This window comes from Pseudopipra pipra, chromosome 4 (assembly GCF_036250125.1).
Source record: "Pseudopipra pipra isolate bDixPip1 chromosome 4, bDixPip1.hap1, whole genome shotgun sequence".
In the NCBI taxonomy this organism is placed as follows: Eukaryota; Metazoa; Chordata; class Aves; order Passeriformes; family Pipridae; genus Pseudopipra; species Pseudopipra pipra.
In genome coordinates this window covers 3,664,351-3,683,892 of record NC_087552.1, presented here as the reverse complement: position 1 = coordinate 3,683,892, position 19,542 = coordinate 3,664,351, and the positions used below count along the sequence as shown (strand labels likewise).

Genomic DNA, 19,542 nt, shown 5'->3' with positions numbered 1-19,542 from the left:
CACAACTTCATTAGAAGAATAACTGCTGTGTAGATGTGGAAAATGTGAGTGGAGCAAAAATGTTTCTACAAAAATGTAGAATAAACCTGCACATTGCAGGCCAGTTCTTGATCAAACCACAACCAAAAAATTAGCCTTTATTTGGAAAACTGTTCCTTACACATAAATCCCTCCACACACAAACATGTAGACACGCTTCTGGAAATACTTCAGTGAGTTCTAAGATAGTTACTCTCAAGACTAAACTTTACTGTAAACTTCTAATAACAAGATAGAAGAAATAGTTATAAATATTCTTGTGAAAGTTTTGTTTTCTCCTTTGGTGGAAATAATAGGCTAGGCCATGTTAGTATCTCTAAATTACCTTCACAGTCCTGGTTTTAGATTGTGTGTTGATACTGAACTCCACCTTTCACTTTGACACCTCGTGTAAGACTTGACTTAAGCAGGAAAAATGGAGGCTCTTTCTCTGACAGGTAAGGCTAAATTAGGACTCGTGGACTTCTTCATACATCTACCCATATCAGGAGAAGCTTCTCATGTTTCAATTGCTAAAAGATCCTCTGGTAACTCGTGGGAAATATGAAGCTTTTAAATAGAGTTCCCAGGAATCCCACTAAGCAGAAGTAGCTGTTTTCAGTTCTATGTTATCCCTGCTCTTCAAAGGAAGAGGAAACAATTGTAGAGAAAGGAACTAAGTGCATCAGGAGCCCATTAACTGGCAGATAGTAGGAAGAGAGGAATAAGCGTGGAAATTTGTTACAGGGAAAAATAATTTGTGATTTCCCCTTCCTTTGTTTATGCAACATACATGGGATGTTATTTTCTGGACGGAAAACCTCTGGATCATAAAAGCAAAGGCAATCCTGTCTCATGGAGTTTTAAAAAATTATTAGGTCTCAAGGGAACAGAAACACATTGGATGATTAGTGTACGTAGGAAATTAATATTTCATCTTGAACCTTAATGGGGAAGCCTCCATCTTTTTTTGGTCAGTTAAACTTCAGCTGAGCATTATTAGGTACACACAACATTGACCTTGAAATGAATCTCCAGGACAGTAAGAAGTATGCTCACTTAAGAATGCCTAAACAACAGATAAATGACAATCATCCTTTTTGATCTCGATAGCCTGTCATAATTTTTTGGCAAGAAAAGGCTCTTCCTGTATCTTCTTATGGTGTTAATGTGCTCATTCAAGAGGAGCAGGTAAGACAAAGGTGACTTATAAGATATAGACTTGGATACTAGACAGAGAAGATGAAAGTGGAAGATAGGCCCTGCAATGTCTTTTATCTATTGAAGATCAAGGGGGTTCTACCAGATTAGCATGAAGAGAAGACTTTACCTCGTACATTATGAAGCAGTGGCTGTGTGAGGCAGAGCTAAACTTCAGAAAGGTTATTGTCATGCAGTTGTACAGTGTAGACAAGCTTTAAATATTTGTGTGTAGCTGCTAATTCCTAAGACTCATTTCTCTTTACATACCTCATTTTTTTCTATCCGTACAGACAAACTAAATTTTGACTGATCAGGAAATGTCAGCACTGAAAGTGGTTTATTTTTCTCCATTCCTAGATCCAGAGCTGACCCTTTTTTAAAATCAATTTATCTGATCTGTGAATACTTCCAGCTCCATAATGTCAGCTTGCTGATAAAACCTTTCCCCCTAAAATGCCTACCTTTGTGTCAGTCAGTGAGAAACATCTTCCTGGGACAGTTCTTGCTGCTAAGGTAGGAGGACTTTGTGAGGCTCCATAACAGATGAGTGGAGGACTTCCAAGCAGCCATGACTAACTCATGGTCATCTGAAAATAAAATTTTAGTTATTATTATTATTATTATTATTATTATTATTATTATTATTATTATTATTATTACTATTATGCTTTATATTATTTAGAACAAACAAATCCAACTCTAGGTCTGGAAGGCACTGGATAACTGTGCTCTGCCATACCATCTGCATCTACCTGACTCAGAGGGAGGCCTTGCAGTCAATATTCCTCCTTGAAAGCAGAATTTCCCTATCTGTTGGAAACACTTGCTTTAATCCTACGGCTTGACAGTTGCACAGAGAGCTCTCTAACCTATGTCATTCAGCTGCCAAGGCAGCCTTACTGTTTAGAACTGTGACTAGATGAGACACAAACCCCTTTTTCACTGTGCCAGCCAACTTCGTGCTTTTTAGTTTTATTACGTCCATGCTTCTTGTTCTCTTTTTCCAGTGCCTCCTTTCAGACCTCACTATTGCAGGTTCTAATCAAAGTCACTCCTGTGTTCCGTCTTTGACAGAATCATATGACAGGAGAGGCTTTTCCCACTTTTTGACAGCTTAATAATACAAACTGTGAATCCAGAAGAGCTTGTCTGTGTTTTCTGAAATATTCACTGGCACCCAATATGTTCAATATTTGAGATCTCATATCACAGATAAAACATTCAAACAATCTGTGGAAGAGACTGGAAATGTATAATAACCATCGTGTTTAAAATACTTTTTATGAGATACTATAAAATTGCCTTTCCTTGAAGTGAGTAATTCATTAGGCAATAAAAGTCAAAAGCAATTTTTTTTTTTTCAGAAGCAATTTGCTATTTAGTGTATGAAAGAAAAGCAACAGGATTACAACTGCTGTTAATTTTTAGAAGACTCTATATTTGAATATTCAATTCATTTTACTGACTATAATGTAATTTCTAAAGAAAACAAAGTATGATTTGGTGCCAGTTTTGTAGTGGATGCATAAGCTACACAAGACCCGCACTTCTGAAAATCTCACTTGCTCAGGTTTGGAGCTTTCCTGTTTGCTGTGTTTCTTGGAGAACACTGACAGAGTGTAGACAGTTCAGCTCACAACAACTCAGCCCAAATAGGTGACAGTGAGGCACTCATGCATAATCTCAATTCAGTGCTGTATTGCTATTTAATGAGACATAATTAAAGACAAGACTCTGTAAGGGAGATAAAGTACTGCAATGTGCAGCTTGTCTGCACAGTGAGTTGTAGGAAACAAGCATTTACTTACTTTACTTTATTTTCAGTTTTCAGTCATCATAACACAAATATAGATGAGCTTAAGGTTTTCCTGCAAAAGAAGTAGCCATAGTGTCAAACATTGTGCTTGTGGAAAACAAGACTAAATTGTTAATAAGGACTATTGTAATACAGTTATTATATTGAATAATTGGTAGTATTTTCATTTAAACAGTGTGTATTAAATAGCATTCACCTGTAAAAAGTAAGCTAAATATTATGCAGTGCAAAGAAGCAGAATGAGGTCTTGCCAAGTGGATGAGTTTTGTCTGTCCATGTGAGATATTTAATTCGATTTTCATCTTTTCTGGAAGCAAATCTATTGTAATCCAAATGACCCCACCTGTAGTATTGACAGCACGAGAGCTGCATCCTTCCATCAGTGAGATGCACAAAGAACTATGGAAGTGTTCTCAGAGTCTGTGGGCCACTCTGAACCACTAGAAAAGACCACCACTAGAAAAGGAGTGAAGCTTTTGTTTGTTTGCTTTCAAATTATTTACTATTTGAGGAACGTAGAGACATTCAATGGGAGAGGGAGAGAAATGCTGTTGGGAGAAAAAGCTGCTGTAGGAAATGCACATTCTAACATCTGGTTTGGCAAACCCGTGTGGCCTGGACAGGCGGTTGTCTCGCGGAGCCTCCCTGGCAGCCCTGAGGGAAGCGTGGGTTTTGTTGGTAAACACATGCTCAGAAGTCTGGTGTCAGGTTGTCCATATGGACTGAGGAGTAAGCCTCACAAGACCATATGCAGCTCTTATACTCTTTAGGTAAAGGATGGTAAAGACTGCAGGTGGGATAATGTTCTCCTCTGTGTTCTCTCCCACGGGCAAGGCTCTGGAGGGAAGGGGTTCCCCCTGAATCCAAGCACGGAACTGCACATTGTGCCATCAGGGGAAGAAGGGATTGAGAAATAATGGCAACTGTGCTCTGCTTCAGCAGCCAAATCATACCCAGAATTCACCAATTCACCAATCAAATGTCCCTCAGTTTTCCATGGAAAATGAGTTCTGTGACCTAGACAGAAATAAAGAGAACACTGTGCATGCATTAGCCCAGGGTACAACAGTTCAGGCTGCAATAAATTCTGCACTTAAAGAGAAACCGAATCTGCTGCTGCTCATTAAAGATTCAGACTTGATGTTGGAGCCTGGCATTCATGGAGGCCTTTTTTTTTTTCCATTTCTTTTTAATATGTAGAAGTGCAAATGGAGGCAGAGCTTTGTGCAGCACTTTCTCAGATTTTATGGAAGGAGAGAGGATGAATAAGCTTATATGGGGCAGATTTATTCCACTGAGAGACACTTGTGTCTTTCTTTTCTGGGCCTACTTCTATATGGTATCAAAGAATTTTATATAAACTCTGGTAGGTGAAAATTAACACTGTCTTCAAAAGACAACTCAGAAATGTGAGATCTATTTACATTTGCTACTCATATCTGGGTATAGTATAGTATATTAAATGTGAAATATATAGTAAACAATATAATTAAAAAATTAAATGTGAAAATAAAAAAACAAATAGTCCTTTATTTTTTCCACTTTAGATCCTAGGGATCTTGGATGAAATGATATCTCTAAAATGAAAATATTTGTGAGTTATTTATCAATAAGTTTTAAGATATACCTTTCAAATATGCTATAATGTTTATCATATGTTTTCTTAGCTGATGCTATTTCCTAAATACAGTCTGTAACTAGAAATGGAACGCTTCTTATGTAGGAAATGCTTTTTGGAAGGTATTACTGTGTTTATTTCCAGAAGCAATGAAAATTTCATCACAAAAAGTCCATTTATCTAAACAAGCTCAAAGGACAGGACCTTGCAGGTGGATTAAAATCCTCTCTTTGTGTTTCAGAATTCAAGGGGACAAACTGATGTTTCATAGGCTAGAAACCCATGCAAATTATTTTCTCCATTGTTGATTCCTGGCTAAGGAATCCTGAAAGGAGCATTCTGACTCATGGTGTTTAATCAGCTTTCGGGTCTGTGCTGCTCACCAGCAACAAACATAAAGCTGCAAGAGAAGGGAGCTTGAAAGGGGAAAAGGAAAAAGCATTCCCAAATGTTTCTGAAGCCAGGCCAGTGAAAATCCATCTGGATTATGGATTCATGTGACAGCAGCTCAGTTTTATCCAGGCAGAGCACATGGTGCTTGGTATTCATTAATGATTTTATGACAAATTGGATGTATTTTCGTCTGCAGGTAGAAGTACGTCACTGCAGGCTTCATTTCTCAAAAAAAAGCACCTAGTGCAAGAGGATCTAAAATTTAAGCTTGATTTATTTTTCAGGAAGCCTGTGTGCATTTCATTTTCAGTGCATTCCTATTTGAAGTGCCACCTCAGGAGACAGGCAGCACCTTTGGGAGCTGCGTTTGCCAACATCTGATCTTACACCAGAGAGCTCAGGTTTTATGTTCATCTTGCATCCTCCAAACACAATATCCTTACTGAATCCCTTAGGAAGGCCTGACTGCTTTTAAACTCAGCATATGGTGATCATGGTCAATCAGTAAACTGGTCATGTTGTATCAGGTTAAGGTTGGGATAGTTTTCACATGGAAAGAAATGGCACGTGAGGGCTCATGCTTGTCATGGCGCTACTGTAGGGAAAGAACTACCTTATGGTTGGTTCCTTACTCATGATCTTTGGCTCACAAAGTCAGCAAAGGTATGTCCTGGGCAGTGTTGTGAGAGATTTCACAGTGTACAGCAGAAGGCTCTGGAGCCCGTGGTCTCCCAGCACTCCTGAGCATGCCTGAACAGCAGATATTTGCAGGCTAAAGTAGGACACAGAGGTTTAAATTGCATGGAGTTGTATAGAAAATCAAGAACCTCTTGCATATATCAAATAAATTAAATTATTAAAAACTGATACTGTTCCTTTCTGTGTGGGCAGGAAGGCAATAAGAGAGGGGAATCATACCAGGGGAGCTGCCTGCTCTATCGTGTACAAGAGTATTTGATATCTAAGCAAGACTTACCCCAGTGTTTTGACTCGTTTGATGCCTGAGGAGAGGCAGAAGCTGGAGTAGATGCCCAGTTCCATTAGTAGCACAATCTCTGTAGCTTACTCATCCAAAGGCAGCTGACTGTCTGCTCCATCTGAGGGAGAAATTCATCTTGGTGTCATGCAAAATAGCACTTCTCTGAGCTGGTAACTTGAAGATATTGCTCTTACCTTTGTTGCTAGTTAAGCCTAATGTAACTATAGTAGTTACTTCTAGTCAAAGATAAAATATTTATGCATTTTTCGCTTCTTACATAAACCTCACTTACATTGCCTTAACATGACCTAAACCACATCTATGACCAGTCCTTACTGGATTAATTCAGAAGGTAGAATTGTCCTTTAAAATTTTCTATCAGTGAGACACAACCAGGAAAAAATATATTAAGTGAGCTAACACACTCTTTTGTTGTTTCCTCCAGTTTTTGTGTGCTCAGGAGAGTAAATTATTCACCAGCTGGAACTTTGGAATACTCTTGGTAATAAATCTTGTATGACACAGATAGACACATCTCCAAAGTCATAAAAACACAAGACAGGATTATAAACAATTCAATAATCCACCTGATTATTAGGTTGCCAGATAACATTAATTACACAATCCTAAAGTACTGGACTTTGCTGTGGATATAAATGTATGAAAAGGGGACTCCAGTAGCTTTTGCAGAACGGTTTTTGGAAGGGAAATTTGTGAAAGATAAATTGTTAGTTAGTAAAATGCCCAAGGAAGAGAGGTTGAGCTTAATTTTACAACTCTTATTCAAGTGGCAAATCGTTATGCATTTGAATACTGTCACTGAATTCACATGTGAATAAAGATACAGAATGTTAGAATTCTGAACTCCTATCTTTCCACTTAAATACTTATGTAAAGAATTACTTGTTACTTGTTAAAACCAGCTTATAACATACTTATGTATTAGATATACCAAGCACTCTTGAGCAAGCCAGAATCCACGTTTGAAGAGTTATGCAGGTGTGTAATTCATTTTAGTATCTCACAAGTAAAATGACAGAGGCTGTTATTATAATGGGAATAGAACAAGAAAAGAGAGCTCATATCCTAAATTGTTCAAATTACAGGTTAAGCAGTTCCTCCAACGTTGCTTGACTGTAGTTGTACTGGTCTAAAGGATGTGGGAAAGACAAAGCTTCTAGATGTTTTTTCTTTTAATATGAATGGTTTCTACTTTAAGTTTATTCCTCTAATTTATCTAATTTATCCTTTTTTTTTTTTTTTTTGGTTTAGCCTAGAGTCCTGCCTGACCTGGAATATTGCACAGAGAGTATCAATGGCTACGAGTCACATTTTGGTTTGAGAATAAAAATAAAATGATATGAATTAATTTCTTAGGAGCTTTAAAAGACTCAAAGCTGTAACTTTAAGGGTGATTTTACTGATGTTTAAGGCCATGACTAGAATACCCACTTCTCTGGGTAATGGGTGGAAAGATTCTGTGGATGGTAAATTTGTGAGACGTATGTTCCTTTCTTTTTTCTTTTGTCAAACCTCGGCAGAAATGTCCTTTGAAGATGTTAATTTTAAAAGACTGGAAGAATAGAGTCATATATAGATTTTAAATACCGTGATAGCAAGGACAAGGCACCTTCAGGAACTGATCAGCTCACAACAACACAATCAAAAGTGGAGAACATTGGCTTAAATACTGTGACTCTCATGTCCAATGAATATTAATGCCCTCAGAGTGAGGATCAGGACTTGGCTCGATGTACAAAGTCCAGTGTCTGTCCTTAAAGGGTTCCACCTGCTGCCGTTGCCAAGTGGTGCCTCACAAGCCCCCCTTCAAGCTTCAACGTTATTTTCATTGCTTTGGTTTTGTTTCCCAATTACAAACACGATTTGCAAAATGAATAGAAATCCGAAAGAGGTTTAAGGCTTCCAGGCAAACTCCCCAAAGGCATTTGGCAGCACCGTGCCAGGGCGAGGTCAGAGTGAGAAAAGCACTCTAATTTAAAATTCTTCACTGGTCTCATCCAACAGATAGACAGTGGCTGCTGAAGCTGTGCTTCCAGGATGATATCCTGCAGAAAGCAATTTAGGTTATTAGCACAGAGAGGACAGAAGAGCAATTTTCCAGCCTATACAGTTAATCAATAGGAAGCTCCCACTTCCTCTGGAGGGAAGGGAGAACAGTGCTTAAATGACAATGATTCATAAAACGGCTTGAAAACATTATAATGGTACGAAAAAGGCATTTGAGAATGGAAAAATTTGAAGAGGAGAGACAGAGGTAATTTACACCAAGGGTTCGGGTGGCCACAGACAGCGAGGAAGCCGTCAAGGCCTGCTGCAGATGCCAAAAATGAAGGCCCAGTTCATAAAGATAATGCACACTGTTGACATAGCAAAACCAAATGCCTAACACAGAGATTTGTTTACAATTAATGGACATGTGTGTTTGCCCTAAACTCTTATCCCAATTCCTTTGAAATAGAAAAAGAAAGTACAGTTAAACAGATGACCATCAAACCCTATTGTCACTAGACAAGCACAGTAATGTCTGCCTGCAGGCCACTGTTTTAGAAGCAGTTCATGATGAAATATGGGTTTAGACTTGGGACCTCTGGTTTGTTATCAAGTACAAAAGAACGGTGCAAGTCACCAAGAGTATTTATTTTACACTGATTAACATTTTGCTTATTAAGCTAAATGTAAGTGTGGAATCGTTTGCTGTAGTGTTTTTGAGAAGACTTAATAGAAGTGACTTTTAATTGGTAATTCAGAGGCAGTGAGAACTCAGACACTGAATATAACAGACAAGTTGCAAGAGCTTTGTATCAGAGAGTGCCTTTGCTGTCACACAACATCTGTATCCCTGCTCCCCTTTTTGGGCATATTTTCTCTGCAGTAACCCAATTTCCTCAAAAGCAAAACCTCTGATTCCGGGAAAATTTCACTTAAGATCCCCAAATAAACCAGCAGGACAATTTCCAGAGGAGGAGTCAGGAAACAAAGCTGATGGAAAGCATCATGGAAGGTGATGTGTGTGTCCCTACAACCCTCAGCACAGGGGGGGTGATTTGCAGCAGTCCTCAGCTCCCATAAAATGTAGGGATTCACTCTCAAAAGGCAGGAGGGACAAGGCCACACTTTTATCTTTCTCTACCTCCTGCTCTTGTTTATCCCAGCTGGCCTCTTTTTATGTTTTTAATTTTAATTTTGCTAAAAAAAAAGTATATACTTTTTTGATGCTAACATCATCCTCAGGACAAGAATAGCAGAAACTGGATATTAGAAAACATATTTTACTAGTTCTATTTTATAGTTGTATAATGTTATGCAGACCTAGTTTTACTTTCTTATATGACACCCTGGCTGCACAACTTTAGCCCTGTGACTATGAGGAAGCTTCTTGGTTTTGCCAGCCTGAATGACTGTTTAATGGCACACACCAGTTGTAAAAAAGTTCTTAAACATGAACTGCATTTGAAAAGAAACTGTTAGTGGGACAAAACATTTTCTTTATTACTTATTGATTTTTGTAGCTTGGTTAGATAATTCTTGGGCCTGTTAATTGCACTAAAAAATAGGTTTCTGTACTAGAAAAACCTCTTTTATCATGGTGGACTCCATCAAGCTCCAGAGGAGAAAAGAGAATATTATATTAATGGGAAGAGGTGAATGATTTTGTTTAGAATTAACGTACTTTTAAAAAATTTGAATTAAGCTCCTGCTGCTCCACCTGATTTTCTGCAGTGCTTTACAATCTGATAAGTAAGTGCTCAATTTCTCTGTTTCTCTGTGTGTTGAATAATCCATGGCCATGTATATAAAAATAACTTGGCATAAAAATAACTGAGTAAATTTCTTACTGACAGTTGTACAGAAACATTTAACCTAAAAGTGATGTTATAATTGCTTCTGATCATAGCAAGTGTCTACTTTTTCTGGACTCCACTGAAAACCTGATCAATGAATAAATATAAATGTAACTATAAATATGACATCCTTATTTACTGATATTTCTGTGCTGAAATTCTATATTCTGGAGATTTTTTTTATATAAGACAATTTGACCTTTATTTTACAGGCTGAGATGGTGGTGTTTGATATCTCTAGGCCCAGTTTAAGTGAATCCTGAAAAATTTTAGACACATCTTCATTTACTGCCTTGACCTGCAGATCTCGTGGTGCCTCATAAAAAAATCCACAGGACTTTAAAGCCAAATAAATACTCTTAATTTATGTTCTACCCCTTAATCAGATCACAGCAGAAGAGTGATATAATGTGGGATTCTCAGTACATAGTTGTAAATAGGATATTTTTACATTTTCATGTTTCTAACCATTAAAGAAAAAGGGTAGATGGGGAATGTTGGCCTTGAAAAACCAGATATGCTGGGATTTAGCTGTAGTGTTGTCCCAGATGCCCTGCACTGGACTATTCAGTCTTCTAAGATAAAAGTGTTGAAAACCCAGGGCAGTTATAGGGTATCTGCTGTGACTTGTAAGCAGCCTGTTACCTTTGTGCTTAATAGTCCAAACAGTACGAAAAGCAAATAGAAATTCTGGATTTAAACTATTATATAAGTAGTTGCAGGAGGTGCTGTTGCAGTATTTGTAGTGGCAGCACTAGTATTTACCTCTCTGGGATATTAGAGACAAGGTAAGCAGCTGAAATCTAAATTAGGAACCCTTATAAAACTGGATTTATAATGTCTGGAGTTATGTATGATAGATCCATCCCTTCACGTGCTGTAAAATTCCCTGTTGGCAGCAAAGCAGCTCTGCTGTTTATCTTTCCCTGTCCATGTTTCCTTGCTAGGATTGCCCTGGTATGTAACAGACCTTACAAAGGGAGGGGATGGCATGAAAGTGTCAAATTCAGGATCATTTAAGAAATAACCTCCCAAACCCCTCATTAAATCCTTCAGAAGTGGTGTTTTGGATCCATGAGGTGCATGCACACCCCCCAGCTCCTCTCTTGACAGTGGATGAAGAGGACTTAAAGACCCTTGAACTGAATTGAATTACAGCTTGTATCAAATACTAAATGCAAGGTTTTCAAACAGAATATACCTTTTGCAAGGGTTCCTCTATAATAACAGGAATTGCCAGGTTGCTAGGTTTCCATTCACTCTTCCATGCAATTGTCAGTCAAATGATTGCTTTCTGTAAAAAGTTATAATTATTATAATCAAATACAATTTAAAACTTATGCTAGGTGGGATGATGTTACAATCATGAACCAATCTCTGAGCTACAATAAACTCTTTTGTCAGTGCTTTTCTTATGAAGTCTGGTTTTCACTGGGTTTTTAATTTATTCATGACTGTTTATCCAAACTTCAGATGCACTTGTGCATAATATAATTAAAACATATTTGTTTTGCATTTAGGAATAAAAAGATAATTGGGAGCGTAATGAGTTGAAGGTCAGAGCAATCACACACATTTTTACTTAGTTCACAGTTCTAATCATAAATATCTTTGCACATGCAGTATTTCCTGCTGCTTTGGTGCACTGGCTCACAACATTTTCATTATTCCCTGTTTTCAGTTTATAGTCTCCCTTCATGTATCTATGAAGATTCTCTCAGTGTTTGCAATCACTTGGAGCGAGTTTGTTTGTCTGTTTGTTTGTTAAGGAGCATGGAACATTTGAAGTCCTGCCTTATTCTCCTGTAAGTATCATAATGGGTTGATTGGACAGGGATCCATGGTCTGAGGGGGACTGACAGTTATTCCTCTTCAGTTTTAGCACAGCTCCTGCACATTTGATAATCACTTGGACCACACAAGTCTGCAAACAATCTGATCTGCTTTGACAACGTGACCTCCAGAGAGCCAACCCCATTTCTGCTGCTACTTTGTGGTTCTGTTCTATCACACCTCATATCATCAAGAAACCCCTTGTGTTAGAAGGAATGTTGGTAACAATTAATATGCAATTCTCATCTTGTAAATTCCTCTGTACCCATGCTGCCAGAAAAAGAACAGATGTTTGTGTTATCACAGCTGAAAGCTGAGCTGCTCAATGAACAACAAAAAGCAAATCATTATGTTACAATCCTTAATTTATAATACAAATCAAGCACTAGAGAAGTAAAAATTGTTTGGCATTTAATATCATGTTATGTTTTTACTGCAGTCTAGAAGAGTAAATGCTACAGAAACACCATTTTTAAGGTGTGTAAGCAGTCCAGGTATCAGAGGCCCTGCTATCTGATGTTTTGGCCATACACATCCTGAAAGAGGCATGTTGTTCCTATGCAGAATCTGTAAAGGACAGAGGGGAAATAGATTTACTCTTAAAAGTTAATTTAATTCTGGTAAACCACCCATTCCATCTGTCAGCAGGAATATGGTGTTCTGTGATACCACAAAAACCGTATAAAAATTAAAATATGCTCTTGAAAATTGCATTAAGCTGATGCTTGAAAGGTGAGATCCCCTCCATCTGTGTGTGATGCCGGAGTAATCAGGCTCTGTGGTACCTACTCCAAACCCATGGCACATTCTAGTGCACACAACATGACTCCAAACTATAAAAGAAAGTGATTTAACACCTGAAAAGAACCGTTGCAAAGTATGGAATTGTTTATTTAGATGTACCTCTTGTACCCTGTCACATTAACTGAGTCCATCAGTTGGGGACTTGACTACAGAGAGATTTGGGCAGGATGTTCAAACCCCAGTGATTCAGCACTAAGGCTCCACTGCTTTCTGGGTATCTGACTGTCTTTTGCAAATGGAACTTAAGTACATTACAACACTGATTTCTCAAAGGCAGCATGGGAATGATAAAATAAGGAGCTAAACTTGGATCTCCTGCAACCCCAGCAGCTCTCTACCAACCCATTGTTTGCTAGTGAATAAGAATCAAAAGATGAAGGAAACTAGCACTTCTGGATATAACTGCAACGAGGAGAATATAAGCATTAAATAAATCACAGATATAGTGAAAACTAGATCACATTTTTTTGAATTATTTTCTATTTTATCACCGAAAAGTTCTAGTAGTGATCGAAATAAAGAAATAAAAGTTTACACTGTTTCTTGCTTTGTATGAACTGTTTCATTGATTGCAAGGCTCTAGAAATGAAAAATTGGTTTGTTCACCGTAACATTTTCAATGAATCATATTTAAGGTGACACTGTGCTATTATACTACAAAGTCATGTAGTAGAGAAACATAATGACCTCTCTGGTAATCTTACAGTTTTCAATGGAGTATCCTCATACAGCAGTAATTTGATATTTTGCAGTTTTAAAATGTAATTGAAAGCATTTTTATTGGATACATTCTCATTACACAGCACACAGCCTTCATTTGACAAAGCTGTTTAACAGCAGACTGAAAATGAATGATCAGTTAGAAGGGAAAAAAACACTGATGAAAAAGGGAAAATAAAGAGCTTGGCAAAATTTTAATCACTGTAAATTTTGTGATAATGACATTGCTCTTCAAGGTATTCTGATTTTTTCTTTGCCAGCACTCAGAACTCTCTGTGTTCCATTAAAGGCTTCACTGCAGCCTTGCAAGGGTTCTCAAATGTAACCTGGCAATTCACTCAACCCACACTGGAACAGCAGCACTGGCTCCCTTTCCCTGGCTGCTCCCACATTTCTCCTTTTCCTTATATATGTTTTCCTTCCCTACCAGCTCATTTGCTGTTAGTTCTGAGCAGCTTTAGAAGTACTTACAGACAACAGGTAGAAGTTCAGCTGTCTTTCTGTTTTGCCAGTCTTTGCATCTCTTACTTCTTGTCATTTTTCCTTATGCCTTTCAGCTTTCCTGATTCCAAAAAAGAAGCTGGCACCAGTTTTGTGCCTCCAACTCACCCGAGTGGAGTGGAAGTTACGTGTTCCATAATTAAGGGTGATGTGCATTTCGAATTTGAGAAGTTGGCCTGATGTCATAAGAACCAGCTGGGTTTGATAACTGGTTGTGTACTGTGATCCATTTATCTGACTCAAATAGAAGAGAATGATGCCAATAATTCAAAATAGAAAACTCTTAAACTGCATATTTTTTCTAGTAGAATAACAAACTACCATAGATAAGAACCCTGCAAGAGGGATCAAAAATAAACTTATTAGGAGACTCATCATGCTTCATTTTTTTTCCTAAACTGTTTCTAGGATAAGACTTTTGTTTCCATGCTAAAGCAAGTGATAGGAATTTTGAATTCTTGTTTTGCTAATCTCTAGATGTTAAATGCCCCTCAGTTTTGTTAATTTGTTTCTGCATTTCCCCTGAGACAATTCCAATTTCCACAAGCCTGCTTTTATACTGATTGATTCAGAGACAATAGACTGAAAAGGTATAAAACCAAACAGCTTATAATAGAAAAGTTACTTTGGCTGCTGTAATTAAAGACAACCTTCTCTCACTTAGCAATAAACTACATTTAGATTTTGTCAGTACTTGGCAAACGAATGAGCAAACAATATTACACATTCTGCACTTCAAGTTTCAGGTCTCATCTGCTCTAGAAAACCTCTCTGTCTTATCTGATGCAGTGATAATGAACAGATTTAGGGTGTTGGGAAGCAGAAGGAAAAGAACCCAAACCATGTATCATATAGAAATTCTTCTGCTTATTTGAGCAAGAGAAATGTAGACAATGCCTCAGTCTTGATTTCAAGTTTAATTTTTTCTTTTTCAGTACCTGTAACTTCCTCTCACGCACTTCTTTTTCTTCTTGTTCCCTGAAATTGTTGTAGTCACCCACAGTCTCCCGTGGTCTGAATGTTCCTGCTCTGTACCCCTTTTTTATTTGATCTGTGTATATTTTTTCCATTAATTCTTTCACTGCTGCAGTGTCATGGCTTGGGCTGGAACTGCAGAAGTCTTCAGAAATGCCTCATCAGGAAACTGTGTAGCCCTCCCAATTTCATTAATGGGCACAAGTGTCAAATATTAATTTTCCTATTATATTCCTTTCTGATGTTCCAAATAGTAAAAAAATATAATGCAATTAATCTAGTTCTTTCAGCTTTTAAAGCAGAAAAACTGGTAATAAATAATTCATGATGACTTCCTTTGAAATTTCTTTTTTTAATGGTTCATTTAAGGGAGCAGAGATAAAGTAAAAACATGAGCTGTAGAAAACACAGCACTGGAGGATATAACTGCACAAATATCATATGATGGTCTCCATCCTCAGCACTTCTTTGTAGGAAATATGTGGATTAATTTAGGCCAGTAATTAAGACAACAGATCAGAACTCCCTGCCTAGATAATGGCTGGACATTATTATGGAGGGTTACTACTGACTCATGGAAGGGTTTGCTTAAAACTGACATTTGCCAAACAGCCAAATTCTAGAATTCACTTACACATCAGGTTTCCTGGAGATCCCAGTGCAGAGCCAAACAGTGTTGAAATCTGTATCTCGTTGTGTCAGATGTAATTCTCTGTAAAGAAAATAGTGAAGGATTCAGAGAAAACCTCACTACAATGGGACAGAAAAATAGCAGTATGGATCTTGAGATTCTGTGTTTGAGAAATAAAACTTATGTCATAATTCTAAGAAGCAATATCTGATCACTAAAACCTGGCTGATCTTCTTTGATTTTTTTTTAATTGAATGTTTTTGCTAATAAAGGAACACATTTGAATAGAAGAAAACATTGGAAAACAAGGAAAAGGTAAAGCAGGAGAGGGCAAAAAAAGAGAAAAAAGTGGGAAAATATAACAGAAGTAGATTTAAACTTTGAAAATTTGCAGGTTTTTGACTTTGATGCAACAGGTCAGTATGAGAAGGAATACGGCAACTGAAATAATGTCTGGAGAAACAGCAATGAAAGATGATGATCACTGAGGCGGATTTAGGAGATTTCTACTGCTATTTAAGAATATTAAGAATTAATTTGTTATCGGAAACCTGTGCACCATCCTTATTTTGTTTCCACAGTGTAAAATGACTTGCTGCAACAGAGCATTTCAATCTGCAGCGTGGATTTATTAGCATAACCACTGCTGAACTCCAGCTTGGCAATCCTAGCTTTCTTTCCAAATATATATTACAAAATTATTTATATAGAAATATATAAATTTTCGACATGTGCTGGCTCTGATTTTCCCATCCGAGCCATTTCAAAAAATACCCTCTCCCTTTTCAAAAAGATACCAGTAAATGCAGAAAGTGAAAGAGATGCAGAATGTTTGACAAGACTTGATCTGAATTCAAAGGCTACTGCTGAGTGTTTAGGAGGAATCATTAAGGTTTATTAATTTCTGGGGTATTTGCTGTTTGGCACAAGACATTCTCAGGACATGAGGTGACAGCCCTGCTGTGGCAGCATCACCAATGTGCTTTCAGCACCAGTTTCATGGATAGATGTTCTTGCAGCTTCTATTTTCTGTCCTCAGGCATTTTTTTCCCTCCCTAATCTGTTGCAAGGGAGAGAAGTGCAGTGATAAATGGCACACAGTGGCATAAACATAAGCAGGGGCTGACAAGGATACCCTTGGAAGGCTGTGGCATAAGTTACACCTTTTCCATAAAGCCTTAGTATATGATCTGATGTCCTCTGCTCTGTGCAGGTCCAGGCTGTTCCATAAATAATGTGAATTCCCCCAGTCAGAGGCACACAAATAGTATGTTACACCTATGCAAGGAGCAAATGATTTTTTGAAAAATTGGGCTCTTAAACTGTATTATGGATAACAATTCTCACCATCGTCGTTCATCCATCCAGATGAAATGGTACCTATTTCCTCCTTAAATGTCAAATATGTAATATGTATTTTGAAATAGAAAGGATACCTTAGGGTACATGCTAATGTACTTCCTTCAATTACATTTTATGATTATGACCTTTATTCCAACAATAATTTAATGTTTTAATTAAATTTGCAACCATTTTCATTGCTGCAAGATGTCCTTCATCTCTCTGTACTGTAATTTAATGAAGTGATTTTCAATCACAATCAGCAATATCTAACAATAAATTTTAATACCATTTCTCATGAGTCTAAGAGGATCTTTCATGTTTTAAAGCAAACTTCATATCAGTGCCATGGCAAGGAATAATTCCAGCCTTTACTGTAAGCCTAGAATACACATTTTCAGGTTTTTCAACCAGATCTTGGGATGTGGAATAATCAGTGTTTATTCCAAAAAGAGACTTCTTATAAAAAAGGACCTTTAATTAAGAAAGAGAAAAAAAAATAAATAATGAAACTGTTCCAAAAGGGATAGCACCATGGTAAAGAATGAAACAATGTCCATTAGTAATCACAATGTCTCTTAATTTTGATTTATGGATTTTTTTTTATTAAAAATTAAAATTTCAATGCAGGTTAATAACAGGCAACAATGGTGTACAGAAAAGGGGAAAAGATCACCAGGAAAAAAGGGTCAGAATATTTAATTTGGAAGAATAAAATAAACTACTGCTGTATTTTCTTTCTATAACAGCAGCAGGTAATGAATTCTGCACATTTTTGCATATTAGGGGGATAAGCACAGCAGCAGAAACAGAAAAAACATTTTAAGTATTAAATCATCAAAAAAACGGAAACAGGTTTTTTGTCTCTTTCTTGCACATGAATTTAAAGTTTCTTGGAAGCACATAATAGTCTTGCCCCCTTTTTTTGGTATTTTAACAAAAATGATTGCAGGGAAAATCAGGGAAATCTGAGCTGGTTTTTAACTTGGAAAATACATTGCCTTGAAAAAAAAAAAAAAAGGAGAGAAATACTGAGAACACCTAAATGTGAGGAAATGTTGGCAGGGTCTGATAACATAGAGTTTTAAATTACAGTACCAGTGCCAGTGCTGAAGCCAAAGCTCCCAGGAGCTGGTTTCAGGACACATCTATACATCGGGGCACAAGAACAGATCTGCTCTTGGGCCTGGAGATGGTGGTCAAAATCACCTGGAAGCAGCTAAATTAAAGAATTGCAGCAGTTTGCATTGGTAAGATGAAAGAGGGAGGTTTTCTGAAGGCAGAAAGCTGAAGTGCTGAATGGAAATGAGAAGGTTCCACAGAAGGGAAGGTGTAAAGCAGGAACACGATGGCACATGTGGTGACAGTAAAAAATCTGGGTTGCAATGATGATGAACAGAACTGAAGCAGAATCTCTGTACTGATAAAGGCTGAAGAGATGCCAAGAAATAAAACCTGGATTTTGACAAAATATAATGAGCCTTGTAACGCAATGAGCCCTATATAATGTCAAGTAATTTAATTTTCTTTACTGCATTCTTTGAAGCCTTATGTAGAACAAAGGTACCTTCTACCATGGATCTCTCAAATCCCTGTTTCTTGGAAGGTGGTGAGTAAATTTTATTAGTTACATCAGTGTAACTTGAGTTTATACTACAGTGATATGCTATGGGAACCTCTGGGCTGAATTTATACAAATTGACTTACCTGGCTAATAGGAAAAAAGCTAGAAATTACTTAATTCAGTTGTATCCTCTGCAGACCAAAAGCAATCAGGAACATACCTAAACAGAATTATTAGCTCCTGAATGTTCTCTGCTCATCTCATGTGGTCATTGGGTTCAGTGCAATTATTATTTCCAGGCATAAGCTGGTAATGAATGAACAGGAATAATTGCTGTTGTGCTTTAACAGTTTCAACCGTGCTCAAAATTCGGACTCTCGGCAGCAGGGAAATGTCTTGTTTTCAAGTGGTTTTGAGATGCATCTGTACTTGTTACCAAATGATCCTCACAGCATAAGGGCTTTTTTCCCCCACTTCTACTGCTTCTTAATTTTAAAATGTATGTAGTGTACATGCAGACTCCTTTGGTAAAGAACAGGAGTGATTTATGGACTCTCTATCGCCTGAGCTGCTGGTCTTTTCTAATTCCATGAGGTGTAAGTCCCACTTTTAACAAAACAGCAGGACATTTTTCTGGACAGACTCAAACAGCAGTTTATTTTGCTTGTTTTTTGTGCAAACAATAGACAATATTTTTGTCCTAAGGGTAGGTTTTATGTTTGATTTCTGCTGCCTGTAGTTGTGAAATCCTCCAGAGAACCATTTATATAAGACAAAAATTGATTCTCGGAAAATATATCAGAAATGCCAGTGTAAGGAGAATGCATAATCTAGTGTATGAAAAGAATAAAATACATCAGCTACTTTGTATCAAATATTGGTATTAAAACTATTGTTTTTAAAGCATTCATCTGTATCTCAGTTTAGAATGAGTCAGTGACCTCTGCATTAAAAGCCTTGTTTAGCAAGATCATCGATTTTTATTGAAAAGTTCAATTAAAAAATACAGAACAAAAGAAATGAAAAGCCTGCTATAATGATAATCCTGCTAGAATTCTGAGTGCTGTAAAACAGCTTTACTTGTTTAATGTAGTTGTTGATGTGGGATTGAGAAGGTGAGTAAAAATGTTCTAAAATATTTACTTTAAAGGGCTTATCTATCATTTATTTCCACACCTCAGTTTTTCCATATCTGAAATGGTAAAATCAATGGAATTGGGATGTTAAAATGATCAGATTATCTGCTTTAGAGAGTTCAGAGATGACTACAGGTTGTGAGAAAC

The 19,542-nt window shown here is 37.2% G+C and overlaps 1 long non-coding RNA gene across 1 annotated transcript in view; it reads right to left on the bottom strand.

Moving 5' to 3' along the window:
• LOC135412650 (uncharacterized) overlaps positions 1-19,542 on the bottom strand; it is a 98,175-nt gene that overhangs the window by 36,861 nt on the left and 41,772 nt on the right. The window contains exons 7-11 of the long non-coding RNA XR_010429831.1: positions 15,358-15,435; positions 7,719-8,093; positions 6,025-6,145; positions 3,030-3,089; positions 1,683-1,808 (exon numbers count right to left, since the gene is read on the bottom strand). This is a non-coding gene — a long non-coding RNA (uncharacterized LOC135412650). The remainder of the gene's footprint in view (positions 1-1,682; positions 1,809-3,029; positions 3,090-6,024; positions 6,146-7,718; positions 8,094-15,357; positions 15,436-19,542) is intronic.